The 27,943-nt window shown below is 46.4% G+C and overlaps 1 protein-coding gene across 9 annotated transcripts in view; it reads left to right on the top strand.

Annotated features, from left to right (window-relative positions):
- The first annotated feature begins 544 nt into the window (after positions 1 to 544).
- DAG1 (dystroglycan 1) overlaps positions 545 to 27,943 on the top strand; it is a 68,468-nt gene continuing 41,069 nt past the window's right edge. Inside the window, exons 1-2 of one of the 9 annotated variants that reach the window (XM_068559547.1) lie at positions 2,999 to 3,159; positions 20,904 to 21,057. The gene's annotated coding sequence lies outside the window, so the exon portion shown is untranslated. The other 8 variants (XM_068559546.1, XM_068559548.1, XM_068559552.1 and 5 more) reach the window with 8 other exon arrangements.

The raw sequence follows: 27,943 nt of genomic DNA, 5'->3' as shown, positions 1-27,943 counted from the left end.
TGAAAAAGGCCTGGAAGCCTAGGACCAGAAGAAAGTTTGGTCCAAGTAGGTGTCTGCTGGATTTCACCTGAGCTAGAACCAAGGCCCTAGCTTAAACCATATCAGCACCAAGTAAGCACTGGGACATTTGCTTTGGGCCTTGTACAAGGCTTAGACCCTTGGGGATAACTGCCAACCGAGAAGGGAGGCAGGCAGCATCCCGATTCCTTCTTTTCCAAACAGAAATTGAGCCTCTATTATGTGCATGCTGTTAGGTGATCGTTGCAATGTGGGATCAAGCAGGTGCACATATCTGGCCTCAAGGGCTCATACTCTCGTGGGGAAGACAAACCTCAATCTGATAATCTTCCTGAAGCCTCTGGCTGGGGTTCTAATTGGAGGGTGGAGGAAGCACTGGAGGCTATATGGCCAGGAGAGTTGAGGGCTGACTGTCATGCCTAAATAGCCTCATTCTTGGTCTCTTGATCAGTTCTCCCTGAGCCCATACCACGTGGGCCCTTTGGGCAGCTGTTCTTGGGTGTGCCCTGGGCCTCACTCTTGGCTGTGCTCTCCAACTGGCAGTGAACACCAAGCCTGATCTAGGATGGCCTAGGCACTGCTGGGGTTCCAGAATAGCTCCCAAGGGTGAGTCACTGGGGACCTTGTGCTGAGCCCTAGGGTGAGCTGTGGGAGCCCCAGGAGAGGAAAGGTTTCAATTCTCAGGACTATAGGGAGTAACAGGGCCTTGACTTTACAACCCCCACCCAACCTAGGGGCCCATGAGGACTGTCCACCTCTCTCTATGGGCTCCATGGGGGCTGGTTGGGCTCCACTGGGGGCTGGTTAGGCCCCAAGAGGCTGGCCATCCAGGCCTCTTGCCTTCTAGGGCCTGAAGGAACAGGGGGTTGGGGGAACCCCAACTCCAGACAAAAAAGAAGAAGCCAGCAATGAGACCCAGAGCTCACATCTGTTCTGGTCTTGTGGGGGGAGCTGCCAAGGCTGGAGGGCTGGGGAAGGGGGAGAGCATTGGGGCCAGCCTGGGACAACAGCATCTCCAAGTGAGTTCCAAACCTGGAGAGGCAGGGGCTGGAAGGATTTGGCTGTAAGGGCTTCAGGCAAACTCTGGTTGTTGCTCCCCTCCTCCTAGGACTAGGAAGGGCCTATCCCACCTTTTGGCACCAGCTGGTTGAGGTAGAGACCTTCCCATGGCCAGAGCTCTGGGGGAGCTTGGGCATGGGGTGCTGGGACCCTGGAGGCCAGAGTGAGGCCCGGTGCCTCATCTAGCAAGACCAGTGCCAAAAATGAAGAAGGGGAGTTACTCTAGTATCCATGGATGGTCATTGAGGACTAAAGAGCAGCTAGCAGTTTCTGTGTAGACGGTAGGAGGGATGAGGCCTGTACTCACTGCTGTCTTTTGTTTTGGGAAAACATATATATATATAATTATACAGTCAGACACTAAAATACCCAGCAGAACCTAGGGCTGCAAAGCAGTGTCTGGTGTGTGTTTGTGGGTGGCAGGGAAACTCTGCAAGCTGAAGGAGTGAATGGAAAGAATGTATTTTGTTTAGAAACCCAAATAATTTTCTACATTTTTAGCCTTTTTTTTTTTTGACATCTTTATTGGAGTATAACTGTTTTACAATGGTGTGTTAGTTTCTGCTTTATAACAAAGTGAATCATCTATACATATACATATATCCCCATATCTCCTCCCTCTTGCGTCTCCCTCCCACCCTCCCTATCCCACCCCTCTAGGTGGTCACAGAGCAGCGAGCTGATCTCCCTGTGCTGCATTTTTAGCCTATTTGAAGCAGGAGAATTTTAGAACTGGATTTGAAAGACCATAAATTTTTTAGGTTTAACGTCCAAGGGATAATTTGGGGCTTTTTTCCTGGTTTTTACTTCTTTTTCTGGTCTGTGTGAATGAAGTTTGGAGCCTAAGCATTTAAGTATAACGCATCACAAACAAGTATGTGTGTTTGAGAGATGAGGCATTCCTTTTTGCTCTCTCTGAAATTTGCTTCTTCTAGTCCTTCCTAAGGAGGGGAGAAAGCAGGGGAGACCCAGGGCTGTCCGGATTCCGGATTCCGGGAGGAACCCCTGGCAGGCAGCAGCCCGTTCTGTGTTCAGAATGTACTCGTTGACAAGAGTGCGGGCCTGGAATTCCAGCCTGGCTACAGGCCCAGGAGGGAATGGACACATCCTGCACAGGGTTTGGGGAACAGAGCCCACCACGGGTCCCATCCCCATACCCGTCCAGTAACTGTCGGGGGTCTTTGAGATAGTGGGCCTAGGTAAGCCCTGGGGAGTGAGAGCATTTTTAGGACCCTCCCCTTGAAGGGAGACAGACCTCAGCAGTAACTCCCTGCCCTTTACTCCCCCAACTCCCTGAAAGAATGCGGGCCTCGAGTGAGTGACCAGCGCCAGCGGGTCAGAGCTATTTCTGGCGGCTGAGGAGGCACCGGATTCCGGGTGTTCAGGGCAGGAGGAGGGGAGGAGGGTCAGGCCTGAGGCGCTTCCCGGACACCCCCGCCTGCTGGAGGCTAGGCCCCCGGAGAGGGGCAGCCTTCCTGCCCTTCCGGCCCTCGGCCCTCGCCTCAGTTCCTCATCAGTATAAGAGTCGGGCAACGGGGCCATCATCCTTCGCAATTTGGAGGACGCTTCCTGATTGTTTTCTTGTCTTAAAATTACCTGATTTGCGTTCGACAGAAATCAGAAGGGCGGAAGGCAGTCTATGGGTGGCCAGTTGTGGCCGGGACAGTTATCGGGCCTGACCACCCGGGTAGGTTGGATGCCTCTCAGGGGCCCACATGCCTGAGGTTGGGCGGGGCGCCCTTCCCCCACTCCCACTCCTGAGCTCTCCGGGTAACCCGGACGGGCCGGGGCGTGTCGCGGGTACGGACCTGGCCCGCCGCGGGCGGGATTTCCAGGACGGGGCGTGTCTTTTCAGACGGGGGCGTGGCGGGCCAATAAGCAGAGCGGCTCGGGGGGCGGGGCCTGTGCGCGGGTGCGGCGCGCTGCGGGCGGCCGACGCAGGCAGAAGCGGGGGTCGCGGGGACTGCCGGTCGGCGCCGCGCGGAGCTGGCAGCGGGATTGGCTGCGGCTCTCGCGTGTCAGGGGGTTGCTAGGCTTCGGTCGCGCGCCCCGCCCTCGCGCTCCGCGCCCTCTCACTGCCCGGTACGTGCTCGCGCCGAGGCTGCGGTGCGGCGCTAGAGCTCCTCGGGCTCGGCGGCGGCGGCGGCGGGAGCTTCCCGCCGTGTCCCCGGGGAGCGGCGGCGGTGTCTCGCGGGCGGGAAGAGCGAGCACCTGCCGCGGCCCGCCCGTCGGCGCTCGGTGAGTGCGCCGCCCGTCCACTGCCGCCGAGCCTGGTAGCCCAGGCCCCCATTTCCGTCGCTGGCCCAGCCTTCCGAGGAACACCTGCTGCTGCTCTCGCTGTTTGGCACGGGGCGGGGACACGGTCGCGGACGTCCTTGCGGGTGAGGCGGCGACGCGGCCCGGGTAGAGCCGCCCCTTGCTCTCGGCCCCTCAGGCGAAGGCTGGGGGCGTCCGGGCCCGGGCTGCGCGCCGCGGCGGTGGGCCAGGCCTCAGCCCGGGCCGCGCTCCAGGGGACGCGCGGCGGTCGCGGGCGTGTGCGGCCTGCGGACTGTCTCCCGGGCTTCCTCAGAGGGTCGCGCGGCCCAGTTTGGCCGGAGCCCGAGGATGGGGCATTGAGCCCCTCAGGAGGCGCCGCAGCCGCTGGATCCTGAGCCGCTCAGAGCCTTGGGGTCACCCCTTCACACACATACACACTTGGCTTCTTTGGTGTTTGGAAAACCATATTCACCCGCGGGTATATTTGGAAAATGTCTCCAGAGAAAATGCTCTCTCGGTTTAGAATCCTTCTGCCGTAAATTCCGAGTTAATTTCATACGAACTCAACTACTAATTTAAAATGGATATTTTAATCTCTATGACTTGAGAAGCTCTTACATTTGTAAACTTACTTCAGAATTAGTTTTAATGGTGATCATGAAGTTTTGTCTTGGTGAGAGCTACAGCCTGGGACAGCACGGTTATAGCCTAGAGTTGTCTTAAGAGCCCGGCCTGCTGTTTCCCTAAATAAGCGAGTAGACGTGATTCCTGGCATGGAAGCCAAACTCTGCAGGGAGGGTGGTGTTTATAGGACATAAGTCCAGATAAAGAGTTGGATGTGCTACCAGGTGTTTTGGAGTTTGGTGTAGGTGGGATGTTGTAACTTTATCAGGTTGTTCTATGCTCAAGCGTTCAGAGACATAATTTTGGGATGTCCTTTTTTAGAAAAAGAATTGAACATTGGAGGCATAGTTTGAATATGAAGAAGTTGAATTGAACTTTGTTTGCCTTGGAGCCAAGTAATAAGAGCTCCTGGCCTACATGCTTAAAGGAGGCTGAGGAGCCATTTCTTGGAGGAGTGAGATTTGAGGAGGGAGTTGGATGAATGATATGAGCCTGTTTAAGGCCTGTGGGATACTGTAAGAAAGTAGGAATAAGCATTACTATATAGGCAACAAACATCTGGTTGGAGCATGAAAGCTTGTGTTGTTACGTGCCTCTGTTGAAAGAGGCAGAGAGCCAGTCTTTACTGCTCTGAAAAATTGATTTAGCGAAATACATTCATTTATTTAACAAATATTTGGCATCACTGCTTACCAAATTCTGTGGTAGGTCCAGGGGACCCATGTAAAAGAGACTGGTTCTGCCCTTAAGGAACTCAGTTTCGTGGACAGTGGGGGATGGGGAACCTATGATTGATAGTGTCTGCCCAGTAAGTGTGCTCAGATGGTGCTTGGGAGCCTGAGGAGAAAGGGAATTCCTGAGCTGAGGCTTGCAGGGCCAGCAGAAATTAGCTGGGGGACAGCAAGGTCCGGACACAGGGAATCACATGTATATGAGTGCCTAAAGTAGCACATGTGAGTCCTCCAGCATGACAGGTGGGAGCCCCAGGCCTTTCTTGTTGTGCTTAGTACTTCAAACTTCATACTCAAGGTGCAGGAGTCTGGGAAGGCTTTTCCTCAGTTGAGTGGCATGGTCCAGACCCATGTTTAGAAAGATCTTGTTGGTGGCCACATAGGTAGTGGCAGGGAGGGGATGGGAAAAGGACCTCTGGCTCTGAGGTTGGCCCTTAGAGGAGAGATGAGAGAGAAGGAGCCAGCTCAAGAGACTGGCTGAAAAGTTTGAGCAAAGAGAATACCAAGCTGTGATGGGGGAGGAGACTGCATTCAGGAATGTGTGGGCCAGAATATTTAGCATGACCAAGGCTTTAAACCAGGTCTTCTGCAAGTTTGCTAGTGCCTCTTAAACACTGAATATGGTGGGATTTGGAGGGACCCTGGGGCAACTTAGACTGGGATTATTTAGAAAAGGAAAAGCATGGCATTTGTTTGTTAAAAACCTTAAACAACCTTATTTCTCACTTGAACTGCATTGCATTTCTTCTTGGGCAGGGCTGGTATTTTTTTTTTTTTTTTAGGGCTGGTATATTAACCCCTGAGAGTAGATGTGTGTTCATCCCTGTTGAGGCAGATGGGAGCATGTTCAGTCCTTTACCTCACAGTTGTTCCACCCTTCCCTGTGCTCTGGGCCAGTGACACGATGGATCTACATCAGCCACAGTCGAGGGCCTTCTGTGCTTCTGCTCTGCATGCACCGTTGCTAATGCTTATGAGAATCCTTTATAGTGGCTTAGCAAACCGAGTCATAGATGAAGGAATGTTCCCAAGGTCACACAACTGTCATGTGGCAGAATTAGGATTTGAACCCAGGCTGAACATTTGGCTGTACCCATCTGTGTTTCTGTTATATCAGACTAATAATGGTGGCCTCGGTTGGGTCCTTCTCTGGTAAAGACCAAGCCCAGGTGTCTGGTGGTGGGCGGAATGCCAGGACGATATGGGAAGGTGATCAGTGATCCCACGTGGAACTCCAGGAACATGTTGTGCGGGACCATTTTTCAGAAACCTAGGGTTTGTCAGAGCCTTCTTGAGGCCTGTGCTGGTTGCTGTGGGTACCATGCTGAAGTAAGCCAAGGAACTTGGGTCCTAGGCTGGAGAGGGCAGACTTTAGGGAAGAACTGCATTGGGCTAGACCTTCAAGAACGGTTAGTGGTTTGATTGGTGAAGGAGTGGTGGCAAGAAGGTCACAATTCTGTGGAAGAAGAAATGAGCAGAGGAAAGGGGTGGGAGGGAGAAGACTGGGCACTTTTTTTGTATGTTCTGGAAGGTTGGGTTGCAGTCAGAATGCCACGTGGAGGAGTTTGGTGTTATGTAAGAACAGGAAACCTTGAAGATCTTGGAGCACAGCTGTGATTGGATCAGCTCTGGGTTTTAAGAAGTGAGCCCTCACTGTGAATGTTGAGGCTGGGCTGGACCAGAGGCAGGTTGGTTACTGCTGTGGTCCAGTGGGGGAGACACGATCTGAACAAGAACAGTGGTCAGCAGGGGAGTGGAGAGAGATAAAGAAGGTTCAAGATGAGCCAGTTCAGCAGATGTTAGGGACCTGAATGGTTCTGGTACCAGCAGGGCTCTACCACTGAGTGGAAGAGGCAGGAGGTTGACAGTGAAAAGATGAGGATGTAAGGCTGCATCAGCCAAGCAGTGGTGAGGACTTGAGAAACTCCAAATAAAGAGGGGCCCCTAGAGAATTCCCCAGTTGTCCAGTGGTTAGGACTCTGCGCTTTCATTGCCGAGGGCTGGGTTTAATCCCTGGTCGGGGAACTAAGATCCCACAAGTTGAGTGGTGTGGCCAAAAAAAAGAGGGGCCCCCTAGACTGCAGGAATGGGAGAAGGCTTGAGTCTTTGTGGCAGGCAGGTAAGATGGCAAGGAAGAAGTGAACTTACGAAAGAGAAAGCATGATTCGTTGACCCACTTGGTAGGTAGAGGAATAGTTTGAATTAAAATGTCTATATAGTTTTGGATACTCAGAATCATGGTGGGTGTAATGTAGCCTTATTTTTTAATATTTATTTATTTATTTGGCTGCATTGGGTCTTAGTTGCAGCACGGGGGATCTTTGTTGCAGCATGTGGGATCTTTTCGTTGCGGTGCATGGGCTCTTCATTGCGGTGCTCGGGCTTCTCTCTAGTTGTGGCACACGGACTCTAGAGTGCGGGCTTAGTTGCCCGACCTGGGATCGAACCTGTGTCCCTTGCATTGGTAGGCAGATTCTTAACCACTGGGCCACCAGGGAAGTCCCCCGTAATGTAGCTTTAGACTGGATTCAGTTAAAGAATTGCCACTGGCTCACAGATTTGACCTGTGCAAGGCAAACTAAAGGTGGCCCGTGATGGTGTGAAGTTAGAGCCCCTTTACCTGTGCTTGCTTTTTTAAATTGGGTTTTTTGGGGGTTTTTTTTGGTCATAGCCTTCTTGATAAGAGGCACATAACTAGCCTAGTGGAATTGCAAGTGTTGACAGATACGTTTTGTGGATGGGCAAGAATTAAGAGTGAAGTCTCATGAGTTTTTTTCCTAGCCAGTATAGGAAGTCAGCAATGAGAAGTTTGATTCAATATTCCAGGTTCCGGGGTACATTGTTTAGATTTGAGCCACTGCAGAGTATGACCGCTTGGAGGCTAGAGGCTTCCAGAGTATCAGAGGAGCAAGAAATGGTGGTGTGAACATCGAAGGGGACTCAGATGGGGTGTAGAGTATTGAACCTTAAGGGAACTCAAAGTGAGAATACAGGTAGCATGGTCTTCAATGTGTCCTGTATATTGGTCAAGGATTTCTCCCTCCTTTTCTGGAGTAAGTGTTCTCCCTTCTCCATGTTAAAGAGTGTTTCTGTGCCTTTGCCAGTGTTATTGTGCTGTTGCTTTTTTTTTTTTTTAAGTGTTTTTTTTTTTTTTTGATAAATTTATTTTATTTTTGGCTGCATTGGGTCTTCGTTGCTGCGCACGGGCTTTCTCTAGTTGTGGCGAGCAGGGGCTACTCTTCGTTGTGGTGCGCACGCTTCTCATTGCGGTGGCTTCTCATTGCGGACTAGACGCGCAGGCTTCAGTAGTTGTAGCACATGGGCTCAGTAGTTGTGGCTCGCAGGCTCAGTAGTTGTGGCTCGTGGGCTCTAGAGCATAGGCTCAGTAGTTGTGGCACACGGGCTTAGTTGCTCTGCGGCATGTGGGATCTTCCTGGACGAGGGCTTGAACCCGTGTCCCCTGCATTGGCAGGCGGATTCTTAACCACTGTGCCACCAGGGAAGCCCCTGTGCTGTTGCTTCTTAAGCCCCCATCTTTCTCTCCTTTTCCTGTGTTGACACTCCAGTTCTGGAGTAAGGTGATGGTGGTTTTGAATATACAACTGATTGATCTGGTCATTTCCCAGTAGGTCTTTGTGTGCGCATGTCTCTGGGTATTGATTTAAAGCAGTCTTCCCGTGAGTTGCATAACCTGATTTGACTTTTGACAGTCCCTCTTCACTCTGATCATTAGTCAGTAATACTGCTCAGATAGCAATTTCTATAAATAGGATTTTAGAGTAGTTTACAAAATTACACCAGCCAGAGTGCTTAATTTAGCCTTAATGAATAGGGTTTCCTATTTTCCTGTTTCTTAGGTTTGATAGCTAAGCATTTTCTTAACCTTGCTCTGGGTCCATGGTGGAAGGATGGATGGGATGCTGTGGTACAATATCATAAACAGAGCGTGTTTAAATTGGTGAAACTGTTGTGTGTTCTCTGTTGGAGTGAAGTAAATCTGAATGAAACTTTTGCAGTATGTTGACTTAATTTATATTTTAAAAATAGGATTCTAGTGGGAATAATCAACTGAATATAAAAAATCACTTTTTAAAAAAAATTTTGGCGGTGCCAGGTCTTAGTTGCAGCATGCGGACTTCTTAGTTGCGGCATGCGGGCTTCCTAGTTGCGACATGTGGACTCTTGGTTGCGGCACGTGTGCGGGATCTAGTTCCCTGACCAGGGATTGCACCCGGGCCCCCTGCATTGGGAGCACAGAGATTTACCCACTGCACCACCAGAGAAGTCCCTAAAAAATCACTTTTATGACAATGTCTTTATCCTGTACATCATGGGGTACATTTACTAGTGTTGAGGTTTTGCTTCTCAGTTATACCTTCTTGAGCTAATTGTTTTTGAAAATACCACTGTCTAAATTTTAGAGATTGGAATTAATTTTATATTTTTGAAGCTGTTTATAATTTTTGGTCCTGGATTGACTCTACAGAATACATTTCGTTTTCTTTATTACCCTTTGACAATAAATAAAGGGTGACTGATTGGTGGTGTGGGCGGGAGACTAAGTGGCATTCCCCACTTCCTTTGGAGGTGGTCATTGTGGTGTATGTAATTCTATTTCGGTTGTGAGCTTTCACCAATATTGGTTCCTTCTTTTCCTGTAGGGCCTCTGTTCTCCAGGAAGATAAGGCTGGTTTTTTTTTTTTTTTTTTTGGCTGTGCTGCACAGCATGCAGGATCTTAGGTTCCCCAACCAGGGATCAAACCTGTGTCCCCTGCAGTGGAAGCACAGAGTCTAAACCACTGGACCCCCAGGGAAGTCCCGCCAAGATAAGGCTTTTAAAGCAGCCTCGCACTAGAAGGTGAGGTAAGGTACTTGAAAAGGGAGATTTCTGCGAAAGAAAGATGGTGGATAATCACGTACTTGGCAAAATGATCACGGAATTTTAAGACACTATAGTGGGGGAAAAGCTGTATTAAATAATACATATATTTAAAATAAGAAATGTGGAAGAAAAAAGTAGAAAGGAAGGGAAAAATCCCTTGTCCCCCAACTGTATTCTTTCTTTAAGTAGGAAATGCTAACACATGGTTCAAACTCAAAAAGTTCAAAAGGATTGTACAGGGGAAAGAAATCTTTCTTCCACCCACCCCCTAAGTCCCTGCTTTCCCTCCCTAGGAGCAACCGTTATTCCCTGATTCCTGGGTGTCCTCCAGAGATGGCCCTTGGGCAACACTTTTACTGAGTTTAGGTTAGAGTATAAATTTAATTTTTAATCTTGTTTTTGCCCTCCCAGCATTATAGCATGATCATTGTTCTATAATTATAACATTTTTGATGGTTAACCTGTCCCCAGTTCTTACATGGTTGTTAATCTTACTTTGGTTATAATAGGTAATGTTGCAGTTAACATCTTTGTGCATAAAGTTTTTTTAGAATCTTTTTATTACCACAATATTAAATGTAAAACTTTTGAAAAAAGTGCAGTGTGACTTACAGTTTTGGAGGAGCACATCTATAACATCAAGTAAGGCAGGTTTTTATTGATTTTCATTTTTAATCACTGTGTACATTTTCCCCAGTTCCTTTTCTGTGACTTGCATGGGTATGCAATTATTATAGTCACGTAGAGGCCTAGACTCGATATTCCCTGCCGTTGGGGGTATGTGTAGCCACAGATTCATTCTTCCTGAGGCAGTCACAGCCCTTGGATACCCTAAGTATAGGGGAGTGTGCCAGTTGAGGGGAGCTTAAGGATGAGTGAAACATTTGGAAGGACGTGTCGTACTCAGGGAAAGAGAGGACGGTGCCCAGCTTGGTCTGTTTTGGTATTTGCTCTTCATTTCTATGAATGTTGAGTTTTTGTGTATGGAGTATGGGAATCGACAAACAAGAAGCACTGCTTACAGAGTTCTTTCTAATATGTATTGAAACAGATTCGTGGAATTGGAAGATTCTTGTTTTGGCAAATGTTATGGTTGTCTGTGTTTTACCTCTCACTGTACTGGGAACATTTACTCTAGGAATTCCAGGGGTTGATATGGGATTACTTAAGAAGATTCCCAAGGCTGTCTATGACAGAAGTGAACCAGTTCTGCCTTGGTTTTCATAAATGCCTCTTTTAATTAGCTTAGTTGTTCTCCAGGGCTGGGTTGATTCTCTAACCAGTTTTTGCCAAGAAAATTTATAAAGTTAATAATGGAATTGCAAATACTGGTTTCTTTTTATTTGGCTGTTAATCAGCACCCAGTATACCATCCATTTTCTGGGCCCTTATTATACTATGAAATGCTTTCATAAAATATGCATCTCTCATCACTGTAAATGTCTTGTGTATACTCCTGCTTGGGCTGGTAGATTGTCTTTGCATCGGATCTGCCCTGACCTCTGGGAGCCTTGCTTACTGGATTTTTTTTTTTTTTTTTTTTTTTTGGCCTTGCCGCGCGGCACGTGGGATCTTAGTTCCCTGACCAGGGATCGAACCCATGCCCCCTGCATTGGAAGCATGGTGTCTTAACCACTGGACTGCCAGAGAAGTCTCTCGCTTACTGGATTTTTTAATGGTGGAGACCAGCCTGATGAGTAGCCCTTGAACAGGGGTGGATTCTGGGTCTTGTGGAAAACGAGGAAGTGTAGCGAACTTTGCTTTACCTGTTATGTTAAGCATACCTGAATAAGCGTCTTATATTTTTAGACTTTTGAGCAATATTGGGAAGATTGAATTGCCTGAGGAGAGAAATTTGGTAAGAGGAGACTAGAAGAGAAGCTCTTTATTAAAGATCTAAAAATAGAATTCACTGAAGTCACAAATAGATAACAGTAGGATTCCTGTCTCCTTTCCTTCTCTGGATTGTGCTACCAGCTGTTGCTTCTGCTTACCTGGAAGGGATCACAATATTTTGTCAGAAGGGTCAATAGTATAGACTTTAAAAAAAAAATTTTTTTTTTTTTTTTTGTTTATTTGGCTGCATTGGGTCTTCATTGTGGCATGTGGGGGTCTTTCGTTATGGTGAGCAGACTTCTCTCTAGTTATGGCACTCAGGCTCCAGAGTGCACAGGCTTAGTTGTCCCATAGCACGTGGGGTCTTAGTTCCCCGACCAGGGATCGAACCGCGTCCCCTGCATTAGAATGCGGTTTCTTAACCACCGGACCACCAGGGAAGTCCCAATATTATAGACTTAACATACTGTTTTTGCCAGTCTGAACGTGTGCTTTTTCCAGTTTTAAAAGTAGTTTAAAAAGTGACTGGATTCCTTGGCACTGGGAAGAAATCTTTAGCAGGAAAAGTTGATTGTTCTGCTTGTAGTACCAGCCCTGGGCTGACGGGGGCTGTGGGGTCCCCTGTCCCCTCAGCGCCCTGAGTGGTGGTGTTTTTTTTTTTCCTTCTGGTTGGGCACTGCTGCCCAGAGAGAGGACTCCTGTGTAGGTCATCTAATCCGCATGACTTAATCAGTTGGCACCTTAGGACTCCCTTCTGCTTTTTTAGGAGGGGCCCTTTTTGATTTGTGCAGCTGGATAGGAAAATGGCTGCTCAGGCTTTCTTCTTATGCAGGCCTCTGATGCCCTGGGCTGCCTGTGCCCTTTCCCTCCATGTGAGGGGGTGAAGGAATGTCCTGGCCTCCCCTCTGCCCTCCTGCCATGAGCTTCCAGGGAGAATGGGGCCCATTGTGGGCTGTGCACAGCCCTCCGCTTAAGTGTCAGGCCTGCCATGGCCTCTCTGTTGGTCTCCTGTGGTTACAGGGTGCTGAGGGGCCAGAAGCCCAGCAAGCAGTCATTTCCTCACATGCTGCCCTGCTGTTCAGGAGTGTTCTGAGGGATGGTGCTTGTGCTTTGTTTGCTCCTGGGGCTGCCCTCTAAGTTTGTCAGTCTTGGTAAACATTCTTGTGGACCCCTTTGCAGGCCTGAGCTCACTCTTGGGGCAGACCTCAGGCCATATTTGGAGAGGCAGGCCTGCTGCTCCCAAGGGTGACTGAGTGCCAGGTCACAGGAGGCTGGGCAGTTCCTCCAGGCCACTGGGGAGGCCCAGTGTTCTGAATCTACTGGGAAGCATAGGATTAATCTATTTGTGAATGAAATTGGACTTCAAATTCTTGTTTTTCAAATTTATTTTGGCCTTCAATTATATCTCAGTAAAGCCGAGGAAAAACTTATTTTGGCCTTAATCAACTGTAGAACTTGTTGAAGATGTGAAATGCCAGAATATGGTGTAGGGGAAGCCAGAGAGACTCAACTTTTTAAAAAACAGGTTTGTTCTGGATATGGGAGCTCTCTCCTGATATCAGACTGCCTTACCCATCAGGCAGTTCTTCTCCCGACCCCAGGCAAGTGTGTCCCTGGAAAAAAATGTATGAGATATTTTTGGTTTTGATGAGTGAACAGATAGAGGTCACTGGCTGTTTCTCTTTCGGGGGTGTTGGCTTCAGATAAGGAGCCAGATTTGTGATCAGCTGTTGTTTAGCAGGTTCCATGAAGGGTAGGTGAGTGAGTTGGTGGTGGTGGTAGCGGGGATGGAGGAGGCCTAGTCAAGCCTTTCTGGAATTGGCGAAGGGCTTTTCTACTTGAGGGCTATATTGATTGCGTGGGAGGCTGCTGAGAAATTTGCTCCTCTAAAACTCAGGTAGGTTGACTTTGGAATGGTCCTGGAAATTGTTCTTGATCATAGTAAAAAAAATTCCATTCTTTCCATGATGGTTCAATATGTACAATTTCTTTGTCTTCTGTTGAAGTGTCTTGTGAAAGGAGCAGCTGGCACTGGCACTGCCCTGGATGTTTGCCTTCCTCCTACCTTTTTTTCTTTCTTTTATTACAGGAAAAAAAAATTCTAGCCTATTTTAACCTGCTATCTGAGCAGAGTGATACGTTTCCTTCTCTGTTTTAAGATTGGGAGTGGCACTTGTTTTTATCAAATAAAGGAATAAAACATATTTGCCATGCTGAGATCACACTGCAAATGCCAGCACTTGTTATAAAATGGTATTGAGTTTTCTAAAGGAGAACTGTTCTTTCAGATAGTGCCTGGTCATGCTATGGTCTTTTGGGTCATGACTTCCCGAGAGGTGAGGTCTACCCACTGAAGGCCCTTGCTTTTTGGCAGGACAGGCACGATTTTTGGTACAAGTGTGACGAGGTTGGACAATGAAAACACTGACTACCCTCAGCAGTAGAAACTCGAGCCTGAGGAAGGAACCTGCCAGAGGTACTGAGTCCCCTGGAACCCTGCCATCTTGATGTGGCCTTAAGAAAGGCCCTTGACCTTTCTGCCTCAGCAAAATTGGGATAGAATATCCTCCCCATAGGCTGCTGAGGAGGAAATAAAAGCTTCCTAGTAATGTGCCCTACACCTCTCCATAATTGCTACTTATTATTATTACACTTGTCCTTTTTCTAGTGTAAACTGAGAGTCCGATATTTAATAAAGGCTGGACATATTTCTTAGGTTATGTGATTGGTTCAGGGGTGTTTTTTATTGTGTTTTATAATTACATACATAATAGATTATATTTTATATGTACCAAGTAGTATCTTATTAAAAAAAAAAAAAGCCTTAGACGTGAGCCCATTGATACCTCTCAGAAAGCGGCTCTAGCTTGACTGCTTGCTCGCCTGTGGAGCTTTGAGTGCTGTGGTGTCTTATTGGGGTGCGTCGTCCTGGAGGTACTGGCCCCATCAAGATGAATAAAGGACAAAAATAGTTTGAGGACCAAGGATTCTGTTAACTAGACAGCATTGTTTATATTTTTAAGGAGTTTCTTTGGAAATTCTTTGATGTGCCCAGGTTTGTTTTCTTGAACCTCACCAGTGCAGTAGAAGGAGCATGGACTGGCAAGGTTGCCACGTGAGTTGAGTGCCTGGAAGTGCTTTGTTTCCTTTTTTTGTATAATGTTTATTTCTGTTTGAGGTATCAACAGCAGTGCATGTCTGGTGTGAAAAGCCCTTGGTTTTCAAAGAGCTACACCTCTACTTATTTTTTCCCCATGTGACCATATGACTTATTGACTAGGTAGTTTATAATAGGTAACTTTGACTTTTCAGTCAACAGATAGCATTTTAAGAGACTTGGAGCAAGTGAGTGCTCCTGGTTGAACATTGGGCAGCAGCAGATTCTGTACCTGGAGCATGTAATTTAGCTGAGCTGTAGTGTTGGAACTCTTTAGAACAGAAATTTTAAGACTTTTTTGTTTATTGTATAGTAGGATGAGCTCAGTCTGGAATGTCAGAACCTTACTCTGTAAAGTCAGCATCCTCCCTGGAAACCTGAAGTATTTTGGGCTTCCTTGATTCCTTGAGGGACAAATTGAGCGTAGAGCTCTGGGGTGGGAGGAAGATGAGGGTACAGGCACCAGTGCCCAACTTCTGAGCAGAGGATAATTATCCTAAAGACAAAAGTTGGGTTCCAGCCTCCAGATGATGAAGGCACCGGGTTTTATGAATCTGTGTTCAGGGGGAGCTGCCTGTGGGTTCCCACTGGAGAAGGCTCCAGGTGATTTCCAGATAGTGAAGGCATTTGGTCTCTGATCTTTGTTTTAGAGGCAGGTGAGGGTAAAGCTATTGGCTGTTATCAGATAAGAAAATGACATGATACCACCAGCGGGGAGCTGAAAATCTCTAAATGCTCACTCTAAATCCTCTGATAGGGTAGAGGGGAAGCAGAGCCCACAGGGCTTCTCCCAGCCTGGGAGTAGTCCTGGGGCAGTGCAGGGCAGTGCAGAGGAGGCCACTGTGCCAGAGCTGATTCTCAGTACAAGAGAAGAAACCCTGCTGTGGAAGTAAGTCCATTTCTATTGCAGTCACTGCAGACTCCTTGTCATTGTGGGGGAATTATTGACCTTGGCAGTTTTATTTTAAATTTGGATCTGGGGTGGAGAAAGCAGGACTCCCAGTGGTTTACATAGTGATGTCCATGTTCCTTAGCTAGTCTGCTCTTGTAGGTTGTCTGAAGCACAGAAATATTACACCCATCAGAGATTATGGGTGGCTGGATTAAGATTGTTTGTATTTTGTATATATATTTAAAGTGGTGTATTTTGTGTCAGGTCCTTTACATGCATTAGCTTACCTAATGAATATATGTTTATAATTGGAAAAAGTTAAAGAAAAAAGGAATTTGATCTAGGAAGTGTTTAAGATGAGATATTGGCTGTTAAGCAGCCTTGCAAGACAGGCTAGCCCATGAACTATGGAGGGGACTGTCTTTTGGCACCCAGCAGTCAAGCCCTGTTGTCGCTGGGTTTCAGTTATTTGTTTATTCATTCAGCAGGTGGTTTTTGAGTCACTGTCATGCCCTGGGCACCGTGCTAGGCCCTGGGAATGGATCTGGCAATGGATGAGAGAGGTACGGGCCCTATCGTTGCCCTGACCAGAAAAAAAAGGAGAAGTGATGAAGTTATTTCCCTTCAGTTGATATTTTTCAGAAAAAAATGTGATTTGGAGAGGCTGAGGGTCATGCCCCTGGCAAGTGACTGCAGTCAGTGTGCCTCTGATTCATCATAAAGGGGAGTGGGAGGGCTAGGCCCATCTTAGAGAGTGATGTGAAGGGATCAGGGAGAGGACCTTAGAGAGCTGGCGGGCAGTAATAGATTATTTTCAAAGCCAAGCTGACATTTGGGTATACAGTGATGTGTCTCTGACCTGTTGAGCCATTTCCTAACCCTGATGCCATGGGAACCAGTTGAGAGGGATAAAGGAGTCATGCAGGTAGCTACAATATCAGCTTAAAAACCAGCAGAGCTATTGGAGAGTGTGGGACCTGGGTGAGCAGCCAGTGGTGGTTCCTAAGGCCAAACCCCTGAATTAGAGAGAGGTCTCCACCCAGTTGCCTGTGAGGCCACCCCCTCTGTTCCATGCTTCCTGGTGGGGTTCTCTCTCTGCATATGCCGCTTTGCAAAGTCCTCAAGCTCTTCCAGGACTGGTTTTTTGTTTACTTCATCTATTTATTTATTTATGTATTCATTCATGTGTGCGTGCGTGCGTGCATGCATGCCGCGTGACGCAGCATGCAGGATTTTAGTTCCCCGACTAAAAATATCAGAAATTGAATCAGTTCAATCAGGGATTGAACCCATGCCCCTGCAGTGGAAGCACGGAGTTTTAACCACTGGACCGCTAGGGAAGTCCCAACTTAATCTTATCTTTTTAAATCTATTTTTTAACTTTTAAAAAGCTTTACTAGTGTAAAATTAAATAAAAATGGAGAAAAGAAGACTACCCTCCCCCCAAAAAAAGTAGAGCTTAGTGAATTATAAGGTCATGAAATAGAACTTTATTGGTTCCACCAGAGGCTTCTCTGTGGGCCCCAACCCTGCCACAGCCCCCTCACCCCTTCCTTCCCAAGGTGACCCCATCCTGTCTTTTTGTAGCCATTTTCTTACTTTTTTTTTTTAATGGTTTTATCTCCCAAATGTATATCCTTAGGCACTGCAGTTTAATTTTGTCCATTTTTTTTTTAAGTTGTCATATCTTGTAAGTTTCGTTATCTGCATTTTCTCCCCTCTGTCCCTTTTCCTTGCAATTATCTGCTGAAGAACCTGGGCCCTTAGACCTGTGGAATCTCTCACAGTCCAAATTTAGCAGATTGTGTCCCAAGGTGCAGTTGAGCATGCTCTTCTCTGTATTTCCTGTGAATCAGCAGCTGGATCCAAAGGCTTGATCAGCCTCAGGTTTGGTCCCTTTGGCAAGGCTGAGGTGGTTTGGGTATTTCCTCGGAGTGCTGCTTTCCTTTTGTTCCATATTTTGCTCATAGCAGGTACCCAGAGCACCACTTCTGTGACAGGACAGTGGGGCCTGAGGAGAGGCTAGGCCCAGCTCAGCCTCTAAGTGGCTCTGTGGTCCTTGTCAAACCAGTTTCCCCAGCACGGTGTGACAGGTGTTGCAAGAGGAAAAGCCTGGATGTGTTCTCTGGCCTAATTCACTGAGATGGGTTCACAGTGCTGTCCCCCTCTCAGACCCTCCCTTCTTCCTTCACATTGCTCTTCTCCCCACATTCTCAGCTCCTCTGCCTTTCACTGTCTGTCCCTCATCTTGTCCCCTCTTTAGCTTTCCTCTCTTCCTTTCCCCCTTTGTTGATAGGGTATTGTGATGGGAAAAGGTTGTTTGAGACTTAGGAGAGGAATGCTCATTCTGCGTGATTGCTCACCATCTGGGGGACTGTGGAAGCCTTGGTTTACCCATCTGTAAAATGAAGGTGTAGCTCCTGATGACTTAAATGGTCACCTCAAACTCTGTCTTATGAGTATTGTGTTTTACAAATTTTCTCTGTGTTTGAAAGCTATTTTAGAGGATTTTCCTGCTTCTTCATGTAGGCCAGACAGCTCCAGTGGTAAGGAAATGGAGAAATGGATAGAGCTTAGAGAGCAGCCAGAATCTAGTCTTTCCCCATATCTGCACCATCAGACCAGGCAGGTTGGGTGGATAGTAGAAAGCTTTGTGGGCTGCGGTCATGGCCTCACCTGCTGGTCTCAGTCTCTGGGTACAGAGACTTGCCTTACAGAATGGGGAGGCATGTCAGCTACCAGTGTTGTCGCCTTGCTGGCTGGTAGCTGAAGATGGCATGTGGAGGTCCAAGAGTGAGTGCTGAGAGTAGGCTCAGGCTCCAGGCCCAGGAACTCATCAGCTAGTTCTGGCTTTCTTGTCTGGAGGCCCCACCCCAGCTTACCCCAGAATTTGATGGGCAGCGTAAGCCGGTATCTGGTGTGAGGGCAACTATGTGCTCATCCCAGAGCTGCTGCCTGGTCAACTATTGCCGTGAAGATCTGGAGGAAAAGGGCTCTTCTCATGGCTGGCCTATACCTTTGTATATAGCAAGCTCATTGCCCTTCAGATGGGAGCTGCCCCTGAGAAGAGATGTCATGTGTTGTACCAGGATTTTTCTGGCCTTTCCCCAGTGCTGTGACACTTACCGTGTGCCTGTGGAGTTTTTGTTGTGCTATTATTTCACACATTTAAAATTCCATTTAGTTTTTTTTTTTTAAATATATTTATTTATTTATTTATTTATTTATTTTTGGCTGTGTTGGGTCTTCGTTTATGTGCGAGGGCTTTTTCTCTAGTTGTGGCGAGCGGGGGCCACTCTTCATCGCGATGCGCGGGCCTCTCACTATCGCAGCCTCTCTTGTTGCGGAGCACAGGCTCCAGACGCGCAGGCTCAGTACTTGTGGCTCACAGGCTTAGTCGCTCCGCGGCATGTGGGATCCTCCCAGACCAGGGCTCGAACCCATGTCCCCTGCATTGGCAGGCAGACTCCCAACCACTGCGCCACCAGGGAAGCCCTTCCATTTAGTTTTATACTTAAATAATTTTGAAGCCATGTAAATTCAGATTTTTGCATCCTGTATGTCCATCAAGGTTGCTTAGGCCTAAGGAAGTAGACCAGGTTTTGCTTTCTTGTTTTGAATCCAAGTTTTCTGAGGGTTGTCCTTTAGGGAGGAGAATGTAAGGAATTCCAGAGTTAGGGAGGTGTGGACTGTGCTAGTGGAAGGGCTGGAGAGGCTGCTGGGCACTGCTCAGGAGCTGCCTGAAGGAGTGGGTGTCAGCAGCGGGTGTGGCAGTGAGGAAAGCACTGAATCTCCTGTGTGAGAGATCTGTATCACTACCTTTAAAAATTGCATTACTTGGGGCTTCCCTGGTGGCGCAGTGGTTAAGAGTTCGCCTGCCAATGCAGGGGACACGGGTTCGTGCCCCGGTCCGGGAAGATCCCACATGCCGCGGAACGGCTAGGCCCGTGAGCCACAACCGCTGAGCCTGCGTGTCTGGAGCCTGTGCTCCGCAACAAGAGAGGACGCGACAGTGAGAGGCCCGCGCACCGTGATGAAGAGTGGCCCCCGCTCTCCACAACTGGAGAAAGCCCTCGCACAGAAACGAAGACCCACCACAGCCAAAATAAATAAATAAATAAATAAATAAATAAATAAATAAATAAATTTTAAAAAGGGGAAGGATTAAATATATGTGTACATTTAAAAAAAAAAATTGCATTACTTGGAATTTGGTGAGGTCAAGACCACAACCAGAGCTGGTTGCTTAGGTGGTGAAGCAGGAGTTAAAGCTGTGTTTTCTGATGTTGGCTGCTCTGGTATTCTGTGGTGTTTGTGATCAGCTAAGAGTGAAGGTCCTTAGAGGGAGTCCTTGCTTTCACCTCAGGTGTGGGCAGGTGGCAGGCAGGTAGCAGGCCCCAATCAAAATTATCCCAGGCCAGAGCTGAATTATCTCATTCTTTAGGCTTTGAAAATCTATTCTGTTACAGATGAAGTTGTTTCACGGAATCTCCTGATAACTAGTAGTATTTGATTTTTTTTGGTCACTATTAAAAACAATTGAAGCAAAATTTACATGTAGCAAAATGCATAAATCATAAATGTACAGCTTGACAGTTTTAGATATTACATATATCACTCAGATCAAGATACAGAACATTTCCAGTAGGTTCTCTTGTGCCTTTACCCAATCAGCATCTCCCTAAAGGTAACCACTTTTCTGACCTCTGTTCTTGAGCTTAGTTTTGCTACTCTTGACCTTTATGTATGTGGAGTGATAGAGAGTATGATATGTACTTTCATGTGCCTGTCTTTTCTTGCTGAATGTTAGGTCTGTGACATCTTTGTGGTTCTGTACAGCAGTTTGTTCTCTTTTGTTGTATAGTATTTCACATATGAATATACCACAGTTTACTGCTTTTCCTCTTGGTGGACATTTGAGTTGTTTTAATTTTTGACTGTCATGAATAATACTGATATGAACCATTCTTGTCCATGGCTTCTGAGTATATATCTAAGAGTGAATTGCTGGATATATTTGATGTTTTAATTACTGGGAATTTTGTCTGTATGCCTCTGTTGTATTTTATTTTTGATCTTCTCGTGGAGAATTTCAAGTACAGTCAAAGACAGAATAATACAACGAATCCCATGTACTTATCACCAGCCCCAACATCCATCAACTACTGGCCAGTCTTGCCCATTCACACTCCCAACTCTTGTCCCTACCCCACCCCTCCTTTACTTTGAAGCAAATCTCAGACATCCTGTCATTTCATCCATCAATAGTTTAGTGTGTATCTGTAGAAGGTAATGTAACCACAACAGCTGCTGAAGGGCTTCATGCTCCTATCTGGTCCTGGCGTTCTTCACTAGGGGTTTGTATCATGGTCCTCATGGTAGGATGTGGTTCCCAGTTCCTGTTACTCCTCATCTTGATGGAGTTGCCTATGTCCCTGTGTTTTCCAGGAAGTTTTTGAACCAGGAACCAGCATGGTATAGAGTTGGAGAGTCATCTTTGGACTTTGGAATGTCAGTCACTGTTGTGGGCACCACTTTCTGTTGGATTAATCGTTCATGTGTACAAGTTAGGCTGATCTGAGTGAAAGATGAGAGTGAACTGGTGAGTACTTTTGTGCTCAGACGCACAACTGCCTGTCCCAGATGGCTGCACTGGCCTGGGACAGATGGTTCTTTCCTCAGTGCCCCAAGAGTCTGGAGGGTGTGACCTCCAGGATAGCCGGGCTCCAGCATTCCTCTCAGACCCTGCCCCTCAGTTGAAAAACAATAGGCCTCAAACTTAGATTTGGCAATATGATTTAGAAAAGGTTAATGTTTTTCAGAACAGTGAAGCTACAGTATGAAGATTAGACTTGGGAGCCTCAAAATACTCTCTAGCTTCCCTTTCCTGTTCTCCTTGGGCTCAGCACTTGTATTTGTGTTCCCACTGCCCTGAGCCCAGAGTTGTTTAGGGTGGGCCCAGAAGGTACCCTGATCCACAGGGCTGGTCCACAATAGGAGCAAAGAGCACCACAGATAACTTATTATTTGGAGTAATTAGCCCATAAATTTTCCATAGCAATTTTCCTCTGAGGTAGTCAAGTTTGACTAGAAAAACAGTGCCATGTTTTGATTCATTAGTCATCTGGATGCTCACCCTCCCATATTTTCATGCTGGCTAACTATGAAGTACCATTACTCCCAGCTTGAGTTTATGATACCTGCTGCCCACTATGCCCATTAATCCAACAATATGAGAGGGACAAACTGTCTCATGCTCTTTCAACCTGTCCCACACTCCTTTCTCTTCCATCTCATGTTATTGAAGGAGTTTAACAGTAACTCAATTTTAGTGAAAGAGAAAAGTCACTCATATCTTTAGGTGGGAATGTAAATTGAAGGGTATTTTGCCAATATCTAGCAATTCTAATATACATAACCTTTGACCCAGCAATTCCACATCTAGGATTTTATCCTCAGATTTCTTACCAGAAGAATGCAGGGCTGAGAGGGAGAGAGCACCCTTCAGAGCAAAATATGCAGGATACTTAGACAGGTATGTGCCACAAGCAGCAGGGGGTAGTGAGGAAGTAGATCCACCCACTGGGGCTGAGGTCTTCCAGTTCTAGTAAATTTTAAAAAGTAACAGTTATGAAGTATGTGATACCATTTGAACTTTGAGTGAAATAAAAAGAGATGTACTAGTTTATGTATTTAGAGATACATTAAATGTGTCATTTGTGGAGAACTCCTGAAGAAACCCAGCCTGCTTACCTGAAGGCCTGGGAGGGAAACCACCTTTTCTCTTATGGCCTAGTGTATTATTGAAATTTGTTTTACCTCCATGTGAATTACTTTTATTGCATTAAGTTCAAAGGACCAGACAGCTGATGGCATCATTGTGAGGCTTACTGTGTATCTTCTGAATCGTGCCTGGGGATTGTTAATAGGGAATCTGATACTGGGAAACATTGATTTCAGCCTGCCCATATTTTGTGTTTAGCTCTGGGACCTCTGAACTTGGTGATGGTCTGGTTGGGGGTTTTTTCCTCCAGGAGGGAAGACTCCTGGGAAGGAAAGATGAAACTATTTTTAATCTTGAGCAAACATAGCCCAATGTAGTAATTTCAGGCCCCAGTGTCACATTTTCTTCCATTATAATCCGAGTCACTTTTAAAGCAAAGTCCTTTTTTGTACATTTTGTGCTTGTAGTGTTTCTAGAGGGAAATGCTTTTAAGTTACCCCCTCCTTATGAAGGAGGGCTTGGGGACCTGGTGGGCTATGTTTTGAATCATGAAGTCAGGGGCCTTGGTGCCTGGAATCTGGAACGCTAGTGGACAGAGTGCGAGGGTGTGAGGTAAGTGGTAGGATTACGGTTACTTAGGCCATCACTGTTTACAGAACTCATCTGCTGACTTTGCCTCACAACTGTTGATGAATATTGCTGCTTCGTCAGGGAAGAACTGAGGTTCTGAGACGAGAGGCCGACCATGCCCCACATTCCTTTTTCTTAATACTTATTTTCTTTTCATTTCACACAGTTTATATATATATATATTTTTTTCAGTTTATATTTTTGTAACTTAAAAATTTGTTATAACTTCAGACTTGCAGAAAAATTGCAAAAGTAGTACAAGAAACTCCTAAATACTCTTTACCTTGAGTTACCATTTGTTTACATTTTGCCTTGGTTTTGCTTTGTCATTCTGTTTCTTGTCATTCTGTTTCTTTTCTCTCTGTACATTTTTTCCCTGAACCATCTATGAGTGATTGGCAAATAATCGTGCTCCTTTACTCCTAAATACCTAATTGTGTATTTCCTAAGAATAAGAATACTCTCTTAACATAACGACAATACATCTGTCAGTATGAGGGAAATTTAATATTGGTATAATATCTAATCTACATTCCATACTCAGATTCCTCAGTTGTCCTAATAACATCTTTGATAGCCCCATGTGAGTAGGCACAAGTTGCTGGTTTGTCTTGATCATCAGTCCTGGTTGAGGAGGTACCTGACAGTTATTTCCTCCTTAAAGGTGCTGTTTTTCCCTTCGGAATTAATAAGTAATTTATGGTAGGACACTATGTAAATATCCTGTTCCTTATCAAACTTTGACCCTCTACTTTCAGCATGCAGTGATGCTTCTAAGACCATCATTCCTTCTGAATTAGTTGTCATCTTACTCAAAGAAGAGCTTTCTCACCTCCTTCACTTGTTTATTCATTGTTTATATTAGTTCACATTGATAACTTATTCAGTGTGGTATAGCCCATTCTTGTCATTATTCATTTTGATGCCCAGATTGTCCCAGGTTTGGCCAGTGGGATCCCCTTTAGGCTGGCTCCTGTGTTCTTTTGACATGTCTCCATCATTGTTTGAGCACTTCCTTACTTTCTAGTGCAACAAGATGTTCCAGGTTCCTTTCCCCAGCCTGGCATCAGCCCTTTCCACAAGGAGCCTTGGTTTCTTTTAGTTGAAGTGGCATTTAGAAACCAGGGTATGGATGCATGGTACACATTTTTATTTACTAAAGTCTTTTAAAATAAATCTAATTTTGTATTCAGTTACTTAATCATGTTGCAGTTGAATAAAGGAGTTTCATGATTTGAATGAAGGAGATCCAGTTCTTGACTTTTGTTATAAGTAGAACAAGGGAACACATGATATTAGCAGACTAAGATGGACTTTAGCAACAAAATAAAAGAAGGTCTTGCCTGCTCAAAAACAATTTATTTCTGCTTAACTGTTACAGAAATTACCAAAACCACTGAGCTAATTTCTAAAGAGGAAGGATATGCCTGAATATTGATGCCAGGGACCCTTATTCCAGGCTGTGGACTGCCTGACGTCCAGCTCCATGAGGCAGTGCCCTTGACTCTGTTGTCAGAGCTTTGGAGTAATGGCAGTGTCTTTCGAGGCGATGAAGCAGAGCTGCCCTGGTGTTTCAGGTGGTCTTTGACATAGTTCTTCCCTAGGTGGGTTCCAGTGTCATGGGAAGACCTGGGTCTGACCTGTGTTCTCCCTGTGCCATCGTTAGACTATGTGAGCAAATCAGATATGGCCCCTGCTCTCACTATTCTGAGAATTTAATGAAGAAGGAAAGGTATAGTGGGGGGTTAATTGGATAATGGGGGACTGAGTTGGGCGGGTTTCCCAAGGAAGCAGCATTTAGCGGGCTGGGAGCTGAAGGGCGAGAGGGAGTGGGAAAAAACTCTACTTAACAAATGCTCATGAGTACTTTTTTTGTGTGTGCCAGGCAGAGAGGGTGGACCTGATTCATGGGCAGCTGTCATGAGCTGCCTAGAACACAAGAGCCATGTGATGACAGTTGTGGCTCAGGCAAGTTAATCTAGTGAACCAGGCTTCAAGTCCTGGCTCTGCCCCTTACTTGGTATGGACTTCAGTTTTTGCATGTCGTAAAGGGGACATTAGCTATTCAGCAGGGTTACTGTGACGTAGGGTCACTTGCCATCCTTAAGGTGTTGCAGCATCCAGAACATGATTACTCCTTGTTATGGCAGTTGAGTGTAGGGTAAACCATAATAATTGAAAGGCAGTCTTTGTGGAATGCTTATTGGGCTGAGTGGCTGATGCATCACTTTCAGTTCATCCTGACAGTAGCCCTTTGAGGTCAGTGACACATGGTCCCCATTTCACTGATGAGAAAACAAGCTTAGGCAGCACCTGGAGGCCAACTTGAGCTCATGTCACAGAATCAGAGTGGAGCCAGCAACTGCCACAGCCATTATATGACTCTGAGGAGGACTGGGGCTTGGAAGGCAGGAGGGAGAACAACTCCAATATCACTCCTGGGTATTTCATGTGGTGCCAGTGCTGCTGAGTAGCATTGATGTGTTTTGTGAGGACATGTGGGAGAAACTTTCTAGAGGATCCAGAATTGTGGGTCTGGGGCTCTGATGAGAATTTCAATACAGGAGTCCTTGCCCTGGTGAAGATTGATCAGATATACTGGGTTGAGGGTAAGTTTCTGCATTTCCAAGCCCTTTTTCTCAGCTGTGCACCAGTTTTTTAATTCCTTCAGTACCTGCTGTCCGTGTGGTCTGGGCCCCAAACTATACTGTCTACCTCCTGTTCTGTTTCAGAGCTGCTGTATCTTTAGAGCAGGGTTTACTGTTGGTTGAAATCTGCACCCCGGTCAATGACATCAGAATTTTGGGGGTGGGATTCAGGCATCAGCTATGTTCCCTGCCCAGGTGATTCTAATGTGCAGCCAGGGTCTAGAGCCAACGCTCCAGAGCTTAGGAGAGCTTGTATCCTTGGTTGAAGTAAGAAACTTAGCCTGCTCACGAAGACAGAACTGGGTATTCAAAGGGTGTTGATGTCAAAAAGAGTCATGTACCACAATGTTCATTGCAGCTCTATTTACAATAGCCAGGGCATGGAAGCAACCTAAGTGTCCATCGACAGATGAATGGATAAAGAAGATGTGGCACATATATACAATGGAATATTACTCAGCCATAGAAAGAAACGAAATTGAGTTCTTTATAGTGAGGTGGATGGACCTAGAGACTGTCATACAGAGTGAAGTAAGTCAGAAAGAGAAAAATACCATATGCTAACACATATATATGGAATCTAAAAAGAAAATGGTTCTGAAGAACCTAGGGGCAGGACAGGAATGAAGATGCAGACCTACTAGAGAATGGACTTGAGGACACGGGGAGGGGGAAGGGTAAGCTGGGACGAAGTGAGAGAGTGGCATGGACATATATACACTACCAAATGTGAAATAGATAGCTAGTGGGAAGCAGCCACATAGCACAGGGAAATCAGCTCGGTGCTTTGTGACCACCTAGAGGGGTGGGATGGGGAGGGTGGGAGGGAGACGCAAGAGGGAGGAGATATGGGGATATATGTATATGTATAGCTGATTCACTTTGTTATAAAGCAGAAACTAACACACCATTGTAAAGCAATTATACTCCAATAAAGATGTTTAAAAAAAACAACAAACAAAAGGTGCTGATGAACCTGCCCATTAGATCAAAGCTCATCTGAGGAAGATGGTCACAAGCTTTAGGAAACAAGCTTTAGGTGGCCTTGATAGCCAGTGCATCAGAAAGGGGGTGCCTTCTGTTTCCCTCTTCCTGGGAATTCTCATGCCCGATGCTGTAAATGTCTAACTGTTTTTGAAGTGGAAAGGAATGGACTTTGGTATGGTGCCATATTGCGGAAAAACAGTGATTTGTGTTTAACTCCCCAACTAAATGTTTGTTGAGCACCTGTTCTATTGAGGGGCTGGGCCGGATGTGGGAGTAAGCATTCCAAGTTAAGTGGAGCATGATCGCGCTGTAGGAACACCTGCGGCTCTGTGTTGAGGAGAACGTGCTGTGCGCATAACTCGTTAAATGAGTGGCAGGTATTGGGCATGCTTGGATAGAAGGGAAAGCACTCTTGGAGTGGTAAAGGAAGGGCAGTCTCTCAGGAGAGGAGGACTTGGAGACTAGTTCTGAAGATAAGCAGAGAACCTGAGGGTTCAGTAGACATCTCTGCTCTGGGCAGTGATACAATGTCCTAGCTTATGGAGGAGTAGAGCCCTCCTATCCCTTCCTATCCCAGTGGTCTTGGATGAACAGACCGGTCTGGAAAGTAGAGGTAACACTCTGAGGACTCAGCTTTCCCTGATGGTGCTTCACTCTTCTCCACCCTGGCCAGGCCCTGCTGTCTAGCCCCCACTGCATTAGCCTGAGCTCAGGACTTAGGTGAATTAGACCCTATTCCACCTCTCAGGGGACACCCAGTCTAGTGGGGAAAGTTTTTATTGAGAAACAAGAGAAGCTCCTATTATTATTATTTTTGGCTACGCTGCAAGGCATGTGGGATCTTAGTTCCCCGACCAGGATTGAACCTGGGCCACAGCAGTGAAAGTGCCAATTCCTAACCACTGGACTGCCAGGGAATTCCCACATATTATTTTTCTTGAGACTAGTCCTCTAAATAAGAGGAAGCATTTTCATTTTTATGGTGTTCTTCATTTGTGAAGAGATTGAAACACAAATGGAATGGAGTTGGAGTTAAAGAGCAGATGGTGGAAGGTAGGATGATATGTGATATTGAGTAGATGGCCAAAATTTTTTTTTTTAATTTTTATTTATTTATTTTTGGCTGCGTTGGGTCTTCGTTGTCGCGCGCAGGCTTTCTCTAGTTGCGGCGAGCGGGGGCTACTCTTTGTTGTGGTGAGCAGGCTTCTCATTGCAGTGGCTTCTCTTGTTGTGGAGCACGGGCTCTAGGCTCATGGGCTTCAGTAGTTGTGGCTCTTGGGCTGTAGAGCGCAGGCTCAGTAGTTGTGGTGCACGGGCTTAGTTGCTCCATCGCATGTGGGATCTTCCCGGCCCAGGGCTCGAACCCTTGTCCCCTGCATTGGCAGGCAGATTCTTAACCGCTGCACCACCAGGGAAGCCCTAGATGGTCAAAATTTGTTGAATACAAATCATCAAGGAAATATAATTCCTATTGTGTGTTTCCTTGTTAGAGCAAGGTG

The sequence above is a fragment of the Eschrichtius robustus genome, chromosome 12, assembly GCF_028021215.1.
Source record: "Eschrichtius robustus isolate mEscRob2 chromosome 12, mEscRob2.pri, whole genome shotgun sequence".
In the NCBI taxonomy this organism is placed as follows: domain Eukaryota; kingdom Metazoa; phylum Chordata; class Mammalia; order Artiodactyla; family Eschrichtiidae; genus Eschrichtius; species Eschrichtius robustus.
The sequence above is the reverse complement of the archived record's forward strand: the minus strand, read 5'-3'. Positions and strand labels throughout refer to the sequence as shown.